Below are 7,936 nucleotides of genomic sequence, written 5' to 3' on the forward strand. Positions count from 1 at the left end.
CGTGTGTCGCGGGGCCCCGCCGACCCTGACCCCCTTCTCTGCTAGGAGTGCAGCCGGCAGCCCCGCCGGGCGGACTGGGAGGCCTGAGGGAGTTCTGGGGGCTACAGTGGGTGCCAGAGGAGAGATTATCCGTGTGTCTTCACCTTATTTGTGATGAAAAATGTAGGTGTGGTTCGACGTGAGTGTTTACCCCGTCCCTGAGGCCCAGCGTGACACCGGGAAGACGTGCTATGGCATGGGATTGGGCCAGCATCGCAGGTGCCCTTCACGGTGGTTGGCTGTGCATCACCTGCTGTCCAGGTCCTGTCCTTCTTCGGGGATAGCTCTGGGGACAAAGAAACCTTTGGGGCATAAGTGACCATCTTTCTCCACACCAGAAAATGTCTACGAAGAGCAGCTGTCAAGGTGTGGCGTGCAGCTACCCTGTTTCACCAACTGGAACACTTCCTCTGGGTGATGGGGAGCAGGGACAGGCTGCGCACGTCATGTGTGACATGAGCCACCCTCCACGCACCTTGGCTGAGCACCTCCAGGAGGGGCTGGGGTCTGAGCCACCTGTCTTCCACTGATGCCTGTGCTGTGCAGGAAACAGGACAGGGACGGGTCTCTTTCAGATGGGAGCTGCACCTCCCATCTTTGGGGACATCCGAACCCTGGAAGGCCCCATGGGGTGTCATGCCTCCACAGTAAACTTCCTCTGTGCCTTAGGCTGCACCATCCGCCACCTCTTCCCTGGCAGGAGGATGCCCCGGCTGGAGGACAGGGAGGGCAGCTGCCAGCTGAGATGCTTAAAGGCTGTTGTCCATGACTGTTGGGGTCTCTCTGGCATCAGATACCTCCTTGAAGGACTTGCTGCATGTGGTGTGGCACTCAGGAACGAGCTGTGACTCCCAGTCCTTGCCGAGCAGATGGCCGAGCAGATGGCAGGTGCTTTCCTGCATTTATTGCTTACTTTGAGAATTGAGGCTTTATTGAATGAGTCACCGCATAACCCTGTTTCCTCAGGTAAATCCGTAGATTAAAAAAATTAGGTTCCACGACAGCAATTTCTTTCTTAACAATCGACAAAGAAATAATGAAAACGTGAACACGGTTTTCAGCAAAGTCCCCAAATGCACTTTCCATCCCCCTTGGTTTTTTTGTTTTGTCTTGTTTTTCTTTTTTTTTTCCTTCTCTTTTTTCTTTTTTTGTTTTTTTGCCATAGGGCGTGTGTGCTTGCCAGAAAGGCACAGAGAGAAAGAGAGACAGAAAGCCGGGACTCGAACCGCGGTCGACTACGTGGGAGTCCAGTGACATAGCCATTACACTAACTGCTGGTTACCATCCCCTAGATTTTCAAGCTTAAACTCTGAAGGAATAGATAAGAGGCAGATGTACAGTGAAAACGGGAAGTGACAGACAAGCTGACGAGTACAGGACATGCATACCAACGTGGTATTACAGGGTCTGTGTTACTGGAATCACTGTTTCAATAGTAATGGTTTTAAAGTCTCCCCCCGATAGGTCATGTGTGCTCACCAGAGAGAGACAGTGAGAGGGAAAGTGAGAGATCACCCTCGCCCCAGGAGGGTGGCTACCCCGCAGTCCCTTCTCCTCCTGGGATTTTGGGTATGCACACACTTACAACTGGGATGATTTCAAGGCACAAGGTCCAGGACTCGAACTATGGTTGGCCACGTGGGAGTCCAGTCCCTCAATTACCACGTCACCTGCCGAACCCCAGTAACTATTTTTTTAAAGAACTATTTTATCTATTTTATCATAATCAACTTATTTTATCTATTTGTAATTATGTCCTCACTTATTATTATTATTATTTTAACTTGCTATATATAGAGAGAGAGTGAGAAAGCAAGCCTCCCAGGTCCAGGACTTGAACTGTGTTTGGCCATGTGGGAGAGTCTAGTACCCCAATCACCATGCCACCTGCTGGCCCTCTGTAACTATTTTTATTTATTTATTTATTTATTTTTAAATAAAGGCCAAATACCTGTCTGCCTGGGAGGATTAGATTTTGCAGATGCCTAATAGAACAGGGGATCCCAGGTCTCTGAACAGCCTCAGGTCCCCCGCCTCCTTTCTCAGCTGGGTGCCCGACTGTCCCTGAGTGTTCAGAGAGTTCTCAGGGCCCGCTGCTCCAGCAGTGAGTGGGGAGGTAGGAGAAGGACAGGATGAAGTTCCGAGAGGGGTGACTTCACACGAGAGCAGGGCGGCTGCAGCCTTATCTAACAGGACACTCAGTCCCTGAGCCCTTGGTACCCTCGCTGGCCCTCCAGCCTCTGTAGGACCTCAGAGTGTGGTGGCAGCTCCTTGGGAGAGATGGTGGATGGGTTGACATTGTCCCCGGGACCCGAAGGAGGAGCTCTTGGTGCATCATGCCACCTACCCCAGTTCTTCCTGGCTGTCTTTATTTCAATTAAAAACAAAAACCAAAGCAGAAGGTACTCCCTGACAGCATGCCTTGCCCACCTCATCTGTGACACCTGCGGGAGCCACTCCTGGTATGTGAGTGATGTTTGGTCACGGGGAGCTTTTACTTTATGGTTGACGTAGGGCCATCGGATCCCCTAACCAGTCTCATTTATTATTGACAGGGTGCCCTGGAGGAAGTGGCATCGCTCGTACTGGCATGTGAAGAACTCTGACAAGGAGGGCTTGGGGCTAGGGGAGGCAGACTGACATCGTCAAGGAGCCGTAACTGCAGGGGAGGGGCTCTGGGGTTATCTGGTCTGCTCAGCCAGCACCCGTTTGTCCTTAGCAATGCCTAACTCTACCTTTGTGAGGGGCAGTGGTTTACAAGTGCGAGACTTTGTTAGGCCAGTTCCGACTTTAGAAAAGCAAAATTGTTTGTGCGTGCCTCTCGACGGAACATGAGCGGGACTTTCCGCAGAGCGGGAGCTCTGCTCATGAAGAGTGCCACTTGCCCACTTGTCCTCGGCCACTTTAGGAGGCCTTGCTGGAGGCGGTGGCTGTCTTGCAGAGTGGGGACTGACTCTGGGATTTTTGTGTGCTTTGTTTGGTTTGGGAGAATCCGCCGCACCTATTTTGGTAAGTTCCACATGCAGTCAGCCCCAGAAATGATTTTTCTGGAAGCTGTGCTCACACAGGGGGCGGGGGCAGTGGCTGGTGAACAGCTCATTTTGCTGTCCCTCTGCTGTGCTGAGGAGAGATGGTGTGTGACCCATTTGCCTCTTCCTGACAGCCTGTCCTGTCTATTCTCGACTGCTGTCTGCTGGCTCTGGACACAGCCCCACGGCCTGGAAGACTGTGATGTCCTCCTCCTCCCAGGTATGTGCCAGGGGGCTCCGGGATGCATGCAGACTGCCTCCATCACAGCATGCCTTAGGGGTGTGCGGACGTTGGGCCGCCTGCGGGGACTTTGCAAGGGTTTTCTCTGTCTGTGCTATTTTTGGAAAGCAAGGGATAGTATTTCTACTCTGCTTGCTTTATTTATGATGAATTGTTGGAGTACAGCCACTTTTTCTAGATTTAAATGCTGCTTTGGAAACATTCTCCCCAAGGGAAGAGGCACCGGGGATGCCCCAGTCACTTGCCTCTCCATGAGCTCCGACTCCTGGACCCGAGGGGCCAGGCCTGGCACGGCCGTCCCTGCGGAGAATTTACAGAACATGTCAACCGCCTCACGCCACTTTCACTTTGAGCCAATTGGCTATTGCTTGTGCTCAGCGGTGTAACCAGGCTTCTGTGGGTGTTCCACTCACAGCGGGTGCTCCTTCTGCGTGTACAGGACTTGGGGTGCTCACAGAGGAAAATCCGCACTTTCAGAGCATAAATTTGCTTTGAAAACATTTCCGAACATAAAATCTCCCTCCGGGAAGAGACAGGGCAGTGAACACCCTTCTTCCCTCGCCCCCAGGCAGTGAGTGGAAAGGGACTCCAGAACCTGCAGTTCTGTGAACAGGGTGGAGCCTGTGTCCTCCATGGCGCTGCCCCCACCACCACCCAGCAGGCCTGTGCCTGTCCTGTGTCCCCTTTATTTGTGACGGACCATGTTTAAATTCATGCTTTCTAGGACTAAATCCTTTTTTTTTTTGGTATTTAAAAGGTGGATATTCCTTCTATGTTTATGTTATTGATGGTTAAACATAGAGGAAATTCCACGTTTTCAGTATCAAATGCTGCTTGGAAAATTCCTGGACTGAAACCACCATCAGGAAAGAGACAGTAAAGTTCCCCCTGCAGGGTAAGTGGAAGACGGTGGCCCCCAGCACATGTGCTCGATTCATGCCATATGTCTGCGGACCACCCCCACCTCGAGGGGACCCCACTCCTGAGCTGCCGGCTCGGCAGAGGCTGGGGCTGTCGTCAGCTTTTTCATGATAGCGAGCCCGTCTTTTCTGCCCCACGTGACATTCGTTTTGGGATGGGTTGTGCGTAGGTTCACGCTTTCCAGGATTAAGTCTTCTTTGGTATTTAAAAGGTAGATTCTCCTTCTATGATTACGTGCTTGATGGTTAATCATAGAGGAAAATCCACGTTTTCAGTATCAAATGCCGCTCGGGAAACATTGCTGAGACTTCACCAGGGAAACGAGGTCGGGCCGAGCCCTCCAGGCTGAGTGGAAAGATGGTGGTCCTGCAGAACATGTGCTGAACCTGTGCCATATGTCTGCCGACCATCACCTTTAGGAGCCCCTCTCGCCCAGGAGCCCCTCCCCCGGCCAGGAAGCTGTGCTGTGCGCACGGAGCAACGCCGCAGGACGAAGATGAACTGCTTGGCTGTCTGGCTCGCATCTCCGACGAACCCTGCACAGACCCGTCCTCCCCAGAGCCCAGTCCTTCTTTGGTATTTAAAAGGTGGATATTCCTTCTATGTTTACGTGCTTCCTGGTTAATCATAGAGGAAAATCCATGTTTTCAGTATCAAATGCCACTTTGGAAATCTTCCTGGAAGAGACGGTAGGGCTGGGGATGTGACGGAATGGTGGACCACACGTCGTGTCATCATCGCCGGGGTACACTGGAGCACTGGCCGAAGGCCAGCCTGGTGACGACGGTCCCGTGGGCTGTTGGAGTGGCTCTCCGTGGATGCTTGCGTGCCCTCCGTGACTTTCATGTTTGATGACTCAAGCATGGGTTCGTGTTCTCCTGGATGGAATTCTTCTTTGGTATTTAAAAGGTAGATTCTCCTTCTATGAGTACATTATTTATGATTAATCATAGAGGAAAATCCACGTTTTCAGTATCAAATGCTGCTTGCGAAGCCTCCATGGATGTGAAGTCGCCGTTGAAGGGGCGCGTGCCGGATGCCGGGCATGAGAGAGGACAGATACAGCCTGTGCCGTGTTGAGGTGCACCGTCTGCTCTCTGCCATTGCTTCGCTGCCCTTGGCGAACGTGCGGTCACGAGGCAGTGTTCCCAGAGCGACTTCTGTGACGTTAAACAAAGGTCATTCTCTGTATGCTTACTGTGTTTATGACGCATTTTCTGGAAGCAACCTCTTTTTCTGTAACCAGTCCTGCCTTAGGGATTACCTGGGTGGGATGCCAGTTTCAGGAAGACACATAGAATGGACGTGTGATTCACCCTGAGGCACGCGCAGAGTGGAGTGTGCTGCCCTCCCACTAATCCTGTTTATCCACTCTGTTTATCTTAGGCTCACTCCTGGAGCTGAGGCCAACTTTGTCCCCGTGGGAATGGCTTTCCTGCCTTTACTGTCATTTGCTACTAAGAGAGGTTAGTCTTTGTGCATTGGCTTAGCTTGCAACAAGTAAGGGTGAACTCTCAGAGGAGCACATCCTGCCTGGGAAGGCCACTCGGAAATAAGGCCTGTCAGGGCCAGAACTGCTCCAGAGCATGAAATGCCTGGTTGACTGAGGACATGTACCTCGTCTGTTTGGGATCTGGTCCTCTGGACTTTCTAATCTCATGTGTTCTGAGGACTTTCTGGAAGAGCTGTTGACTTGGGGGATGATGTAGTGGTTTTCTTTTCAGAACTGCTGTCCTGTTTAGAAAACAATTTCCCTGTGTGTGGTAGGCCCATTTTGTCTAATGACAAAGTATCCATGTCTTTCCAGACATAACACCAACTTCTGGGAAGAGAGCTCTTGGTCAGTTCATTTCCAAGGTACCTGAAAGAATATTCAACAGCAAACAGGTAGCGAATGTAAATGTGGGTCATCTGGTCTACCCATTCTGTAGGCCCAGCTCATCCTTGGAGTGAGTTTGGGAATTTACTGTCCACTTAACAGAAGAGGATAGATGTTCATTCTAAGATGGGCACCTCAGGCACTTACAGGACTTGCTTCTTGGGACTGCTGACCCTCAATGCTCTCTTTATCCATGGGTGTCTATGTGGCATCGTTGCCAATGCTAATGCAAAGATCTTTGGGTCACTGAAGTCATTATCTGTTTTCCTTGAGGGAGTTGCTCCATGGTAATTTTATTTTCCTTTGGTGAATCTTGCACTGAATGAATGCTTCTGAGTAACAACCGCTTGGTTGGCTTTCTCAACACAATGCCACATTCAAGAGTGGGACTCTCACCTCAGTGCTGCTATGTGATTGCAGATGGGCAGTGAGCATGGGGTGTGTTGTTTTCTGCTCCTTTTTCATTTTTAGTGATGGATGTGATTGTGTCTTCTATCCCTTCTCGGCCATTGTTCATCAGGAGGACTTCTTGAAGGCAGTGGCTTTGTGCAGAGGCAGTGGCTCATCTCCCAGGATGGTTTTGCTTGCCCTAAAGGGTTGTCACTTATTTTACATTCTCTTTATTTCTATCCTGTATGACTTGATTGGCCCTGTTTTTTGATAGTTAATCTTGTCATGTCACTAACTTTAAGGCAGGTCACTGTGCTCAGGCTGCAGGGCCAGGCTCTGGGCCCAGCCAGATGAGGCCCATCACTGCCCTCACCTGCAGGAGGAGACATCCACCCTGGTGAAGGCATAGCGTGGTCCTCACCTGCTCTTTCAGCTGCTCTTTGGTACTTGAAGAGAGGATACCCTTTGTATGTTCACTTTATTAATGGCGAATATACAGGGGGAGACTCTTATTTGCATATCAAACTGTCTGAGAAGGCGCTCAGACCCAGCTCCATCTTCGGGACAGAGCTCCATGTCAGCTGTCTCAGGTATGTCCTGGCTTCCTGGTCCTGGACATGAGCTTTGACTGGCATGCTGGCTGTTGGTCCTTCTCCATCCTCAGTGCCAGGTTTTTCCTCTGGAGGACTCCCTGGAGGTGGTGCCACACTGGCAGGGGGCAGAAGGGGAGCCTTTTAGTGCATGCCACTACCTGCACCAAGTTTAGTGATGGCTTGGTTTTTGAAGAGCAAATGGCACGTGGACCTGGCTTTTCTTGACACCAAAATCATGCCCAGGTGGCTTCCTGCTCACAGCTTCAACCTTGCACCTCTGCAGACACATGTGTGGATAGTGGCCCTGGAGCAGGGCTGAGCTGATGATGCTGGTTGTGGGGGCTACTCACTCGTGGTCCCCATCCCTGAGAGGCAGTTGGCCTCCAGCAAAGGACTCTGTTGTCATGCCATTCTAAGGCAAGTGACTGGCGTTAGAGCAGGGGGAATCCCAGAGCTTGCCTACGCTCATTGGGACTGTCACCTGAGCCCACTGGCTGGTCGTTTGGGGCCATTGCCAAGCAGAGATGCACCTGAGTGTGCCTCAGGTGGGTGATTGTCATCAGCACAATCCCAGTGCCCTCAAGTCTGGTGGTAGGGTTCCCCTTTTGTGTGCTTCAAATCTGGCCTGGGAGGCTATTTCCTGGACTCTGGCATTTCTGGGATGTTTCACAGTAGTCACAGTGGAGGGGTCCATGGCTCAGCTCTGCCAGATCTGAGCATGACAGGGCCTCACTTTCCCACAGTGAGTCTGTGGCCCCTGGTTTGCTTGGCCCACACCCAGTGTCCCTCGAGTAAGGCAGTGGTTGTGTCCTCCATGCAGCATGGAGTATTTGAACAGGGTCAC

At 51.5% G+C, this 7,936-nt stretch overlaps 4 non-coding genes across 4 annotated transcripts; all 4 read left to right on the forward strand.

The window, feature by feature from the left end:
* The first annotated feature begins 4,066 nt into the window (after positions 1 to 4,066).
* MIR376C (microRNA mir-376c) lies at positions 4,067 to 4,124 on the forward strand. Its single transcript, NR_129404.1, has one exon. It is a non-coding gene; the product is annotated as a microRNA mir-376c (primary transcript).
* Positions 4,125 to 4,441: 317 nt separating this feature from the next.
* On the forward strand, positions 4,442 to 4,499 carry MIR376A-1 (microRNA mir-376a-1). Its single transcript, NR_129425.1, has one exon. It is a non-coding gene; the product is annotated as a microRNA mir-376a-1 (primary transcript).
* A 318-nt stretch (positions 4,500 to 4,817) lies between these two features.
* On the forward strand, positions 4,818 to 4,876 carry MIR376B (microRNA mir-376b). Its single transcript, NR_129497.1, has one exon. It is a non-coding gene; the product is annotated as a microRNA mir-376b (primary transcript).
* A 263-nt stretch (positions 4,877 to 5,139) lies between these two features.
* MIR376A-2 (microRNA mir-376a-2) lies at positions 5,140 to 5,197 on the forward strand. The gene has a single exon (NR_129498.1). It is a non-coding gene; the product is annotated as a microRNA mir-376a-2 (primary transcript).
* Positions 5,198 to 7,936: the final 2,739 nt, after the last annotated feature.

This window comes from Tupaia chinensis, unplaced genomic scaffold (genome assembly GCF_000334495.1).
Source record: "Tupaia chinensis unplaced genomic scaffold, TupChi_1.0 Scaffold000671_1, whole genome shotgun sequence".
Taxonomy (NCBI): Eukaryota; Metazoa; Chordata; class Mammalia; order Scandentia; family Tupaiidae; genus Tupaia; species Tupaia belangeri.